This window comes from Zingiber officinale, chromosome 8B, assembly GCF_018446385.1.
Source record: "Zingiber officinale cultivar Zhangliang chromosome 8B, Zo_v1.1, whole genome shotgun sequence".
Classification (NCBI taxonomy): domain Eukaryota; kingdom Viridiplantae; phylum Streptophyta; class Magnoliopsida; order Zingiberales; family Zingiberaceae; genus Zingiber; species Zingiber officinale.
Window position 1 is genome coordinate 29,960,641 of NC_056001.1, and position 14,476 is coordinate 29,975,116.

General features: G+C 41.3%; 1 long non-coding RNA gene across 1 annotated transcript; it reads left to right on the forward strand.

Moving 5' to 3' along the window:
- The first annotated feature begins 1,312 nt into the window (after positions 1-1,312).
- On the forward strand, positions 1,313-3,004 carry LOC122016878. The gene is made up of 3 exons (XR_006121217.1): positions 1,313-1,734; positions 1,837-2,219; positions 2,609-3,004. It is a non-coding gene; the product is annotated as an uncharacterized LOC122016878 (long non-coding RNA).
- The last annotated feature ends 11,472 nt before the right edge of the window (positions 3,005-14,476 follow it).

The window sequence follows — 14,476 nt, forward strand, 5'->3', positions numbered from 1 at the left end:
TGGAGGACGAAGAGGGAAGGCAGCTCGAGAGGCCATGGATCGCGAACCATCTTTAACCCTACAGGGCTAGATGAGAGGTGCGCAAGTGAATACTATGTACTGTATTTCTTGTATGTCTCTCTTGCACAGGGCAAAATTTGAATAAAAAAATAGAAGCCTCTTGAAGTACATCTTTCTCAACGGTTAAACGCCGACCTTAAACTTGAGTATACATCAAACCGTCGAGCGATGACGTTAAACTCTTATCTCCATCAGAGGTCGAACGACGACCTTAAACTCGAGTATATATCATGTTGGTGCAATATTCCATAGGTCAAGGTTGACCTGGTTGACTGAGCTTGAATTGGTTCAAGCTCGAGTCTTGATGTTTGAGTTTCGATATTTGACAATACATATAGACAACACATGGAGATTGCAGGTGCGATTGTTCATTGGGGAAGATTGTGAAGGAGAGTCAAGTAGGTCAAGGTTGACTCGATACTTGACTGGAAAATCCTGGTGAGTGAAGCTATGTGAAAGTCCTAGTGAGTGAAGCTAGGCAAAAGGAAAGTTCCGGTGAGTGAAACCGGACAGTTGAAAATCCTGGTGAGTGAAGCTAGGTGAAAGTTCTGGTGAGTGAAGCCAGGCAGATGAGAAGTCCTAGTGAATGAAGCTAAGTAGAAGGAAAATCCTGGTGAGTGAAGCCAGGTGAAAGACCTAGTGAGTGAAGCTAGGAAGTTGGGAAATCCTAGTGAGTGAAGCTAGGTGAATGTCCTGGTGAGTGAAGCCAGGCAGATGAGAAGTCCTAGTGAGTGAAGTTAGGCAGAAGGGAAGTCCTGGTGAATGAAGCCAGACACAGGAAATCCAGATGGATCAAGGTTGATCAGACATCTGGTGTTGGATAAACCAAGTAGGTCAAAGGGATTGACCGGATACTTGGTACGAGGAGAAAAGTCCAAGTGGGTCAAAGGAATTGACTAGACACTTGGTGATGGAGTCCTGGCAGGTCAAGGGTGACCGGATGCTAGGCATGATGTCCCAACAGGTCATGGTTAACCGGATGTTGGTTTGAGGGACGTTTGGAATTGATTTGGCAAGTCTCACATGGGCTGGATCGATCAACCGATCGATTGGCTCATGCCCAATCGATCGGTTGATCGATTGGGTGTGTCCCGCGGAAGGAGAACCTCCCAATCGATCAGTGGATCGATTGGGGAGAATTCTCGATTGCACAGAAAGTCTCCCAATCGATCGGTCGATCGCCTTAGGAAATCTCGGAAAAATAAAATAAATAGGGTTATTTCGTAAATAGCCTTATAAAATTTTTCGGAATTTTTAGGAATTTTCTGGGGATTTTCGGAGCTCGTACGGAGGGTTTTGAGGGGTTGATCGGTGGGTACGGATAAAGCCTATTAGGGATACCCATTTAAGTGAGGAAAAGTGTTTAATATAAATTCTTTTCCTTTATTAATTCGTTCCCCAACCCATCGCCGATCCCGATCCTTTTTCCCTTCTTCCTCTCGTTCTCTCTCGCGGACGAACCGAAGCCGGCGAACCTTCGGCAATCGTGGTCGTCGCCTGAGGAGTACATCGCCGGAGATCGAACCAGGAGGCTTGGATCATCTAGATCTCTTCTAAACCCTTCCCGAGCCCTTCTCCCTGCGCGTGCCGACCCTTTTATTCTCCGATCGACGCCGCTGGATCAAGCCAGATCCACTGATTTGCCGGCAGGAAGAGGCGTTTAGGGCTCCGAGGGTAAGTGATCGATTCTTTCTCTATTCTGTTCTTCGGTTTGTGCCTAGCTTCGAGACTTCTTCCTTGATTCTTACCTTTCTCTTTGACTGTCGGCAATCTCAGGTAAGGTTAGGTGGTTGATTTGATCGGTGTTTGGATTGGTGATCTTTTTGCTTGATTCATTGATTGAGCCGATTGATCCAGTGAGATAGGTTCTGTGAAGGTGATCTTGGGTCTCCTCTTCCTTGTTGCTAATTTAGGTTTCGGTTGATGATGATGGGATCAATTGAGTTGTTGGGCAGAGGATTGAAGGGTTGATTGATGTCTTGGATTGCTTGATTTGAGATCAGTGATCTGCTTGTTGACCTCTTCTCTTGATCCGATCAGTGAGGTGAGTTCTGTTGCTGTGAGGCTGGGATTGTGATCTTTGAGGTATATCCAGCAGCTTTCCCTAACCGGCAGCAACCCTTTGGTTGTGATCTATTGGTGATCACCTTGGATTCGAGGTAAGGAATAGGATAATTGATCTTGTTGTAGATCATGTATTGAAATTGGATATTAGTTTGATGATCTTATTCTAGATGAATTTGATGCATGTATTGGATTAGAAATGCATTGGATTAATCCATGATTAGTTAATACATGTGTGTAGATTTAATTGTGTAGAAGAAATCTAATGAAATGGTTAGGGTTAGGGTAATTAACCCTAATCAACCGTTGGATTTCTAATCTAATTGGTGATTAGGGATTAGGTAACTAACCCTAATCGACCATTAGATTTAAATTGGTAAGTTGAGATTGTGGATTAGGGTTTTACCCTAATTTAGTGTTAGAGATTTTATTTAGCTATTCATGTGGATTTAGCTAAATAAAATATATATGTTGTTTGACGCAGGAGTCTGATTTGAGACAGGCGTCTCGACGTTGACTTCGGATTTGGATTGTACCTTCTATTTGAGGCGGGTACCCTTTGACTTATCTTGTTGATATTGTCTTGTGATATGTGCAGTTTATATATGTTTACTAGTAATTGGTAGATCTTTCTCTTCTCTGGTTATAGTTTATTCTATACCTGTAGGCGATTATTAGCGATTGGTAGTTAGCATATTCCCTGGTTTAGTTATTTGATACTTGATACATGTTGCTACGATTAGCATCTATACCTTAGTCTAGCATGTTTTTCTTTCTTGCTATGCTTATCTGTGTTCATAGAGATGCATATCTATAGTGCTCTACTCTACTGGATTAGTTGCTTTACATGTGTGATACATGCTCTTGGATTCATGATACTTACATCATTGTTATATGTGATGTCTTTGGATTTATGCTGTTTATTATCCTTGTTATATATGTGTTTATCTGTTTGGCATCTACACATATGGAGGAGGATATGTTCAGGTATGACATACTGTAGTCGCACCACCATGATTGCATGCGGGCGATTGACGACTCCATTATTGTTGAGCTCGTCGGCTAGCTACCTGCACACCACGTGACCATTGCATGGGTAGTGGCACGACACATGGTGTGTAGGTTGCTCGGTGGTGCTCCTTGGAGGCTCCACTCATGGGTAGTGTGATAGGCGTGGTAGCACACCGGGTCCCTCCCCGTCATTGTGTATCGGGAGATGAGAGCATGGCGCTCCCTCCCATAGTGAGGTTGGAGGATAGGTGTACTCCGGTGCATCCCGTCCACTCACTCTTCAGGGGTAGTGACGGCAGAGTGCACGTGTCACAACCCTACTCACGCGGTCTCACCATTGTGTGTGTGCTGACTGGCGTCGGGGTGACCATGTCATTTGCATCATATGCAGATTGCATTAATTATGATTGATGCATTTGGTGATTGCATATGATTGACATGCATCTGAGTTATATGCTTTTGCTCGACTATCTTTATCATGTATGTTTACGATCGGTTACAAGCCTCGCAGTGAGTCTGATTTATTACGATTATGCATTTTCTTATTATTCTTGCTATAGGATACTTTATGCCTATTGTTGGTTACTACAGTTTATTTCAGCTATGCATATCTGTTATTCTGTTAGGAGACTATACCATAGGTTGTATGGCTAGAGAACCGTACTCTTGATCCCATGGTTTAGGAGACTGTACCTTAGGCTATTACTGGTGGATATATATTGCTGTACATGTCTATTGGTTTACCTGCTGAGTTCTTTGAACTCAGGCCGTCAGGAGAGATTCCAGTCGCTAGGCCCTTTGTCGCGAAGATTTCTAGATATCGTTTTATGTATTCGCTTTTATACGTATACTTGTGATGTGGGTTTGTATTGTGGACTTTATGACGCACATTGGGTTTTCTACTTTTGTTTTCCGCTGCGAATATTTCATTACTTCGTGGATTTCGTTTCTTCGTTGTAGTGGAGTAGGATGTGTACGTATATCTTCGTTGATTTCTATATCATCTTTTCTTATATAACCGCGTGGATTGTTCATATTATATCTGTGTTGAAATGTTGAATATAACTGCGTGGATTGTTTACTATTTGTATGTATTGTTCCGGCCGAGTGTGGCCGAGGTATAGATATATGTATACTGAGTTTCATATTGTCCGCCGTACAGGGGAGATGCTACCGAAATTTCTTCGGACAGGGACTACCTGGGGGCGTGACAAAGGTTGATCAGACATCTGGTGTTGGATAAACCAAGTAGGTCAAAGGGATTGACCGGATACTTGGTACGAGGAGAAAAGTCCAAGTGAGTCAAAAGAATTGACCAGACACTTGGTGATGGAGTCCTGGCAGGTCAAGGGTGACCGGATGCTAGGCATGATGTCCCAACAGGTCATGGTTAACCGGATGTTGGTTTGAGGGACGTTTGGAATTGATTTGGCAAGTCTCACATGGGCTGAATCGATCAACCGATCGATTGGCTCATGCCCAATCGATCGGTTGATCGATTGGGTGTGTCCCGCGGAAGGAGAACCTCCCAATCGATTAGTGGATCGATTGGGGAGAATTCCCGATTGCACAGAAAGCCTCCCAATAGATCGGTCGATCGATTGGGAGCCTCCAATCGATCGGTTGATCAATTGGGAGTTGCGATTCTGCGCGATAAGCCCCGGATCGATTGGTCGATCGATCCAGGCAATTCCAGAGAGCACAGAAGCGCTCTGGATCGATCGGCCGATTGATCCAAAGTCTCCCCAATCGATTGGGAGCAATCCAATCGATTGGGATCCGACTGTTGGCGCAGGATATAGTCGTTGTCGAGCTTTTCCTTCAAAAGTACTTGCACTGTTCAGCTCCGATCCAGACAGCAGTTCTCCACGGCAATCTCCTTAACTCTCACGCCAGATTTTGAAGGTTTTTGGAGGCATTTCCAAGTCAAGAGGCGAATCTACAACAAGAAAAGAAGCTAGGGTTAGGGTTTCTTGTGTAAACCGTATAAGCTTTCCCTTGTATTTGCTTCTCTTTGTTTCTTGTTGTATTGAGAGTATTGTAGGGCTTCTCCGCCTTCGGTTGTTACCGTAAAGGAGTGTTTTCATAGTGGAGGGTGTGTGAGTGTGTGGATCCTTGGATTAGTCACCTCTTCTTGAGGTGGATACCAAGTAAATCCCTTGTGTTAGCGTTGTGTGTTTGTTTTCTTGTATTTCCGCTGCACATCATCGAAGAAGCAAGCAACGACGAGCATGAGATCGCGCCGAGCTATTCACCCCCTCCCCCCTCTAGCTACATTTCGGTCCTAACAAGTTGTATCAGAGCGAGACCACTCTTCACCGGAATCATCACCGGAAGGGGTAACAAGCTAGAGGGTGAAGAAGTTGAAGCAAATTCATCAAGTCAAAGACTTCATCATCAAGCTCAACTTCAAATGGAATTCAGAGATGGATTCGGATTCGACACGAGGGTGCCTCCACCATATGTATCCACGAGTTTCGATTCTTGGAAATCAAGAATCGAAAACTTTCTATGATGGAGATAGAGCAATAGTTTGCTCTAATGGAAGGCTTCGAAGCTCCAAAGAATTCAAAAGGCAAGATCTTAAAGAAGAGCAAATGGAGCCAAAAACAAACTCAAAGGTGCAAGGCGAATGACAAGGTAACCAAATTATTGGTTAATTTATTGCCAAGCACCATTCTTTGCAAAATTGGAGAATTTGAAGATGCAAAGGAGATATGGAGCAAAGTAGCAAAAATACATGAGATCCCCTCCACTGTACAAAACAATGAAGAATCCAAAGAGGACGACTCATTGGAGCAAGACCAAGAGCAAGTGGACTCTGAAGTTGAGAGATGCTCAACTTCCGAAGAAGAAGTCCAAGAAGCCTCATCTTCAAAGGAATGCAATGAAAAGAGCAAAGAGGGAGCATACTCTTTGTTCCATGTACAAGATGAAGATGATGAAGCCTCCACCTCTAGGATTGAGGGGGAGCGATTTTTGTTGACACCGGTTCAAGAATAAAAAAAAGTCTCTACATCCGGGTCAAGAGAAGAAGAGGATGAAGAAGCTTCCACCTCCACAAGTCAAGTCAAATCTATTGGAGGAGCATCATTGTCGGAACAAGAGGAAGTTTCTACCTCCGGATCAAAAGGAGAAGATGTCATCCCTACACATGAAGGTATAAATATTTCATTTAAAAATAAAAATCACATTATATGCTTTGAGTGTAGGGAACATGGGCACTACAAGAGCAAATGCCCTAAATTGGCCAAGAAGAAGGGTCAAGTGGCACCAAAGGGAAAGGAGAAGCCCAAAGAGATCGCTCCCGGGAGAAAGAAGAGCAAGGAGCACATTGTGTGCTTTTCTTGCAATCAAAGGGGACACTATCGGAGTCAATGTCCCAAGGGGAAGAAAGCAGTCAAGGCTCAAGGAGGAAACATGAGTCAAGGGGGAGCCTCCAAGGTAAAATGAAAGGTATCATTTATTGAGCCTACCCCTTTAAATAATGGCAAAAAGCATGCAAATTCAAATTTTTATCATTTTAATGCTATTTACCATAAAAATAGGGAGCATGATAGCATAAAAGAAAAACATATGACTCTCCATGCTAAGACTACCATACCTAGGGTTAGGAAGGTAGGTAAAAGCTTAGGCAATAACACTAAGGACCATAGTTATAAGCCTATAAATAAAAATGCTCAAGGATTAAATGAAAAATCAAAAACTAAAGATTTAATGAGAGAAAATCAAGTCTTGAGGTCAAGACTTGATAAATTAGAAAAGACCCTAAAAAGAATGGAAAATATCTTAAAAGGGAAAAATGAGCAAAGTCTAGGTTTAGGACAACAAGGGTCATCCAAGGGCCATAGAGGTTTGGGATACAAACCTAAAACTAAAAAGGATGTGCCTTCTTACCATATGGTTCCATATAATTATGGAACCAACCCTAAGTCAAATGGTCAAGTCAAAAATACTAGGGAAGTTATCCCTAGAAGTATTTTTGCAATACCAAACGTGACTAAGACTTCTAAGAAGTCTAAGAAAGTCACTAAGAAGGTCACAAGGGAAGCAATCCTTAGGGTTGACCTAGAAAATGTGACTAAGGCCGACCCCTAAGAAGCCTAACAAGGTCATTAGGAAGGTATCTAGGGAGGCTATTCCTAGTGAGTACCTAGAGCATTCAAGGAGCACCAATAGGTATTTGGTTCCTAGGAGTATTTTCTCTACCCCTTAGATGGGTTAGAGAGTGTCAACTCTAATTGAAAGGGTAGTTAACCCAATCATGATGAAGTTGGCACTCTAAGAGCATTTTCAAGGTTATTGTTAACCTTTGAAAATGATATGGATAGATGGTTTACTCTTGAAAAGAGTAAGATGTGCCATAGGTTGAGAAATTTGATATAATCTTGATTGGCACAAGAAATTAAGTGTAAAGAAATGCCAAGTTGGGTTTTTGGCATTTTATTGGGAAGTTAAAGGCAAATCTAAGCCTTGATTTATGTTTGTTACTCTTTAATAGAGTAATTTGTGCCAAAATTTGAGGAATATACTTAATTTAAATTGACAAAAATTAGGAAAAGTAAAAGAAATGTCAAAATTAGGTTTTGGCATTTTCTTGGGACATTTTGGGCAATGTAGGGGTTTAAACTTTAAGTTAGCTAAGGTTTAAGGATACTTAGATAGTTATTATATGTATTTTATTTATGCTAATTTGTCATGCTTTGTTTGCCCATCATATGTCATAACATCATATTTATTCTTGCACTCATGCCTTATTATGAAAAACATAAAAATACCATGTCATGTCATACATACATCATGTAGTCATAGAGATTTTTTTTTTTGTTGAAAGTTATTTATCTTTGATGTATATCATATCGCATCATGCATAATTTTTAAATTCCTTAAAATTAAGGACAAATGTCATTTATTAACAAGTAACATCCTTGGTGGATGTTCATAACCTCAAAATACCTAGATAGATATGTATGATCCCTAGATTAGGGCAAAACCAAAGTTTACATCTCACTAAGAACTATAAGGTGACTTGTATGTGATTTCATACACATTGAATACAAGTGAGATGCTAGGATGATGAACAAAACTCAAGATGTTGATTTAGTGCATTCTTTTGAGTTTTAAGTTCATCAAAACACATAGTTATGTGTTTTCCAATCATTGAGAAAGCTAATGTACAAGTCATGTGCATTGAACCCAAAGAATATGGTTGGATATTGGTTTTCAAAATGATTTTAAATATACTTTGGAAAACTTTGGTGAAGACTATCTTTTGATAGTAATCATCATTGAAAAGTTAGACACAAACTAGAAGAAAACACTAAAGTTTTTACAAGTTTTCAAGTTTGTATCAATCTTGGAAAATAAAAAATTATTTTTCCTTGATAATATATACCCTAAATAATGTCTACATGAATTCTCATGATTTTTTGGAATTTTGTAGAATTTTAGGGGAGTTTCTGAAAGTCACTGAAATAAGTTTTCAGTTTTTCAGAGCTCCAATCGATCAGTCGATCGATTGGAGTGCCTCGATCGATCGGGCGATCGATTGAGAGGAGTTTTCCGCGAGCAGAAGCTCGCTGGATCGATCAGCCGATCGATCCACCACCCTTGAATCGATCAGTGGATCGATTCACGCAGGTTCAATCGATTGGGACCTAACTCCAATCGATTGGGAATGCTGATTTTGGCTGGGAAAGCTTGATTTCAGCATTTTGAATCACCTTTAGTCTAGGTAACCATTCCTTACCCCTCAAAACACATTTGTATACATTTAGGGGAAGTTTTCATAATGAAAACAAGGACGGATTGGTTAAGGGAGACTAAGTAAAGGTTTAGGTTGAGGTTTGAGTTCAATATTGAATTTGTGAACCTCAAAACTTCAAAATTTGGGTTTCCTAAAGGTTTAGGGATTCCAAGTCATTGTTGGTGCAATGACAGAAGTTACGTGCATGTCTTTAGGGGGAGTTACTCTTTAAGGACATGAAAATCTATTTTTCTTACACCTTGGAAGGTGGTTAACCTTCTTTAGTAAAAATGCTCAAGGTTGGGCATTTGAATATAATGGAGAGTGGATATCTTCATTTTTCATGTGATGTATGCTCACGGATGAGCATTTGATGGCAATGAAGGGTATGGGACCTTCATTTGAATTGTGTGTGAATATACCAAGTGGTATATGCTCAAGGATGAGCGCTGAGAATGATGAAGGGTATGAGACCTTCGTTATTGTATTGTGAACAACGAGTGAAGGCATAAACAACGTTGGATAACTCTTCAGGGGGAGAGTTTTTGATGTGTGCCAATAGGGGGAGAATGTGTAGTTAAGTTAGACCTTCATTTCCTAAAGAGGGAGTTTGTCATCTAGGAAAGGGGAAGAATGAAGGAAACCCTCATTCATACATTGGCATGAAGGAAGTTGAGGCTATGAGATTAGCCTAACTTAAAGGTATTATTAAACATCAAAAAGGGGGAGATTGTTGGTGCAATATTCCCTAGGTCAAGGTTGACCTGGTTGACTGAGCTTGAATTGGTTCGAGCTCGAGTCTTGATGTTTGAGTTTCAATGTTTGACAATACATGTAGACAACACATGGAGATTGCAGGTGCGATTGTTCATGTGGGTGTTGGTGCAATATCCCTTAGGTCAAGGTTGACCTGGTTGACCAAGCTTGAGTCTTGGTTTGGATTTCGATGTTTGACAATGAAAGGTTGATTGCAGAAGAGTCAAGTAGGTCAAGGTTGACTGGATACTTGATTGTGAAAGTCCTAGTGAGTGAAGCTAGGCAGTATGGAAATCTTGGTGAGTGAAGCCAGGTGAAAGTCCTAGTGAGTGAAGCTAGGCAGATTGAAAACCCTAGTGAGTGAAGCCAGGTGAAAGTCCTAGTGAGTGAAGCTAGGCAGATTGAAAACCCTAGTGAGTGAAGCTAGGTGAAAGTTCAAGTAGGTCAAGCGAGTGACCGGATACTTGGCATGAAAGAAAAGTCCAAGTGGGTCAAAGGGATTGACCGGACACTTGGTGAGGGAGTCCTAGCAGGTCAAGGGAGTGACTAGATGCTAGGCATGACGTACCAACAGGTTAAGGTTGACCGGATGTTGGTTTGGGAGGTTTGGGACTTGGTTTTGGGCAAAAACCAAGTGTTGGATCGATCAGTGGATCGATCCAGGCTCTGGATCGATCAGTGGATCGATCCAGACCTTTCCCAGCGAACAAAAAGCCTCTGGATCGATCAGTGGATCGATCCAGAGGTCTCAATCGATCAGTGGATCGATTGGGACGCTGCTGCTTCGCGCGATAAGCGCTGGATCGATCCGTGGATCGATCCAGGCGTTTTTCCAGAGCACAGAGGCGCTCTGGATCGATCCGTGGATCGATCCAAAGCCTCCCCGATCGATTGGGAATAATCGAATCGATTGGGATCCGACCGTTGAGTCGTATTTGAGCCGCAGGCGAGCGTTGTCTTCGGCACTTCTTAACCGATTCATTTCAGATCTTCACCAGCTCCTCCACAGCTCTTCTCAAGCTCGAGATTGCCAATTCTTGAAGGTTCTTGGAGGCTCTTCCAAGTCAAGAGGCGGATCAAAGCAAGAAGAAGAAACTAGGGTTAGGGTTTGTGCACTCATTGTAAGCTTGTAAGCTTGTATTTCTTTACTACCCTTTCTTCTTCTTGTATTGAGTCTTGTAGGGCTTCTCCGCCCTTGGTAGTTACCATAAAGAAGAGTTTCATTAGTGGAGGGTGCGTGCGTTGTGTGGATCCTTGGATTAGTCACCTCTCTTGGAGGTGGATACCAAGTAAAATCCAAGTGTTAGCGTGTTTGTGTTTGTGTTTGTTTCTTTGTATTTCCGCTGTGCATCCTTGAAGAAACAAGCAACGCCAGGCACCGAGCACGCGACGAGCTATTCACCCCCCCCCCCCCCCTAGCTACTTTTCGGTCCCAACAAGTGGTATCAGAGCGAGGCCGCTCTTCATCGGAATCATCGCCGGAAGGGGCAAACAAAACAAGCAAAGCTAGAGGGTGAAGAAGTTGGAGCAAATTCATCAAAGTCAAAGGATTCAAGAAGCTCAACTTCAAGATGCAATTCCAAGATGGATTTGGATTTGATACAAGGGTGGCTCCACCATACACATCCACAAGCTTCGATTCTTGGAGATCAAGAATTGAAAATTTCTTGATGATGGAGATAGAGCAATGGTTTGCTCTAATGGAAGGCTTCAAGGCTCCAACAAACTCCAAGGGCAAGCTTCTCAAGAAAAGCAAATGGAGCTCGGAGCAAGTCCAAAGGTGCGAGGCCATTGACAAAGTGACCAAGCTTTTGGTAAATTTATTGCCAAGCACCATCCTTTGCAAAATTGGAGAATTTGAAGATGCAAAGGAATTATGGAGTAAATTGGCCAAGCTTCATGAAGAGATCCCCTCCACTGTACAAGAGCAAGAAGAATCCAGAGAGGGTGACTCTTTGGAGCAAGACCAAGAGGAGGACTCCGAAGTTGAGAGATGCTCAACTTCCGAAGAAGAGGAAGTCCAAGAAGAAGCTTCATCCTCAAGGGAATGCATCGAAGGGAACAAGGAGGGAGCATACTCCTTGTTTCATATTCACGATGATGAAGCCTCCACCTCTAGGATTGAGGGGGAGCGATCCTTGGTGACGCCGGATCAAGAAGAAGGAGAAGCCTCCACGTCCGAGTCAAGAGACGAAGAGGAGGAAGAAGATTCTACCTCCACAAGTCAAGAAAAATCAAATGGAGGGGAATCAAGGTCCGATCAAGAGGAAGTTTCCACCTCCGGATCCAAAGGAAAAGATGCCACCCCTACAAGCAAAGGTATAAATATTTTAATTAATAATAAAAATCATATTATATGCTTTGAATGTAGGGAACATGGGCACTACAAAAGTAAGTGCCCTAAATTAGCCAAGAAGAAGGGCCAAGTGGCACCTAAGGGCAAGGAGAAGCCAAAGGAGACCATCCCCGGAACAAAGAAGAGCAAGGAGCACATTGTGTGTTTCTCTTGCAATAAAAAGGGGCATTACCGGAGTCAATGCCCTAAGGGGAAGAAGATGGTCAAGGCTCAAGGAGGAAGCTCAAGTCAAGGGGGAGCCTCTAAGGTAAAAAGGAAGGTAACTTTTATTGAGCCTACCCCTTTACATTATGGTAAAAAGCATGGTAGTTCTAATTTTTATCATTTTAATGCAATTTACCATAAGAATAGAAAGCATGAGGGCTTTAAGGAAAAGCATGTGGCCCTACATGCCAAAACTACCCAACCTAAGGTTAGGAAGGTAGATAGACACTTGGGCGGGAACACTAAGGATAATAGATACATGCCCAAGAACAAAAATGCTCATGGACCAAAACCTAAGGATTTAATGATAGAAAATCAAGTCTTGAGGTCAAGACTTGATAAAATGGAAAAGACCCTAAAAAGGATGGAAAATATCCTACAATGGCAAAATGAGCAATACCTAGGGCTAGGAAAATCAAAGCCATCAAATGGCCATAGAGGGTTGGGATACAAACCAAAGGCTAAAAAGGATGTGCCCTCGTACCATAGAGTTCCATATAGTTATGGAACAAAACCTAGGTCCAGTGGTCAAGCCAAGAATACTAGGGAAGTCATCCCTAAGAGTATTTTTGCGACAAATGTGATTAAGACTTCTAAGAAGTCTAAGAAAGCCACTAACAAGGTCACAAGGGAGGCTATCCCTAGAGTTGACCTAGAAAATGTGACCAAGGCTTCTAGGAAGCCCAACAAGGTCACTAGGAAGGTATCTAGGGAAGTAATCCCTAGTGAGTACCTAGAGCATCCAAGGAGCACCAATAGGTGCTGGGTTCCTAGGAGCATCTTCTCTACCCCATAGATGGGTTAGAGAGTGTCAACTCCGATTAGAAGGGTAGTTAACCCAACTTTGAGGAAATTGACACTCAAAGAGCATTTTCAAGGTTTTTGCTAACCTTTGAAAATGAAATGAAATGTTTATTTACTCTTGGAAAGAGTAAAATGTGCTATAAAGGAAGAAATTTGAGATGACTTTAAATGGCACAAGAAATCAAGTGTTAAGAAATACCAAATTGAGACTTTGGTATTGTCTTAGGAATTTAAGGCAAATCTAAGCCTTAATTTAAAGTGATTACTCTTATGGGAAAATGAAATATGCCAACATTTGAGGAATGTTTTAAATTTTTAATTGGCATAATTAATTCAAGAGATTAAAGAAATGTCAAGTTGGGTTTTGGCATTTTCTTAAGGAAATTGGGCAATCTAGGGTTTATGCTTAAGGATTAGCTAAGGGTTAAGGATACTTAGATAGATAATCTAGGTATATTTTAATTATGCTAAATCTTGTCATATTTGGTTGCCCATTATATGCCATGACATCATGTTTTTATTTATGCATTCATGACTTATTATGAAAAATTCAAAAAATACCATGTCATGACATTCATACATCATGTAGTTATAGGATATTTTCTTTTGAAAAATTAGTTCCTTTTGATGTATGTCATAACATAATCATGCATTAAGTTTAATTCCTTGTAATTAAGGACAAATGGCATTTAACAACACTTATTAACAAGTGACATCCTAGGTGGATGTCTAATATCTCTAAAATGCCTAGATAGATATGCATGATCCCTAGAATAAGGCAAAACCAAAATCTCACATCTCACAAGGACTATAAGGTGACTTGTATGTGTTTTAGTGCACATTAGATACAAGTGAGATGTTAGGAAGATGAATAAAACTCAAGATGCTGATTTAGTGCATTCTTTTGAGTTTTAGAGTCATCAAAACACATAGTTATGTGTTTTCCCATCATTGGGAAAGCTAATGCACAAGTCATGTGCATTAAGCCCAAGGAACATGGTGGGATATTGGTTTAAAAATATTTTCAAAATGATTTTGGAAAACCTTGGTGAAGGCTATCTTTTGATAGTAATCACCATTGAATAGTTAGACACAAACTTGAAGAAAACACTAAAATTTTTACAAGTTTTCAAGTTTGTGTCAATCTTTGAAAATATGAAGTATTTTCATAGAAAACTATTTTTCCTTGATAGTATATGCCCTAAATAATGCCTACACGAAATTTCATGATTTTTGGATTTTTGTAGAATTTTCTAGGGGTTTCTGAAGTTGGCTGATTTTAAAATTCAGCAACTATCAGAGCTCCGATCGATCCATGGATCGATTGGAGTGCCTGAATCGATCCATGGATCGATTCAGAAGGCAAGTCTCCCGCGAGCAGAAGCTCGCTGGATCGATCAGCCGATCGATCCAGGAAGTCTAAATCGATCAGTGGATCGATTCAGAAAGGTTCAATCGATTGTAACCCAACTCCA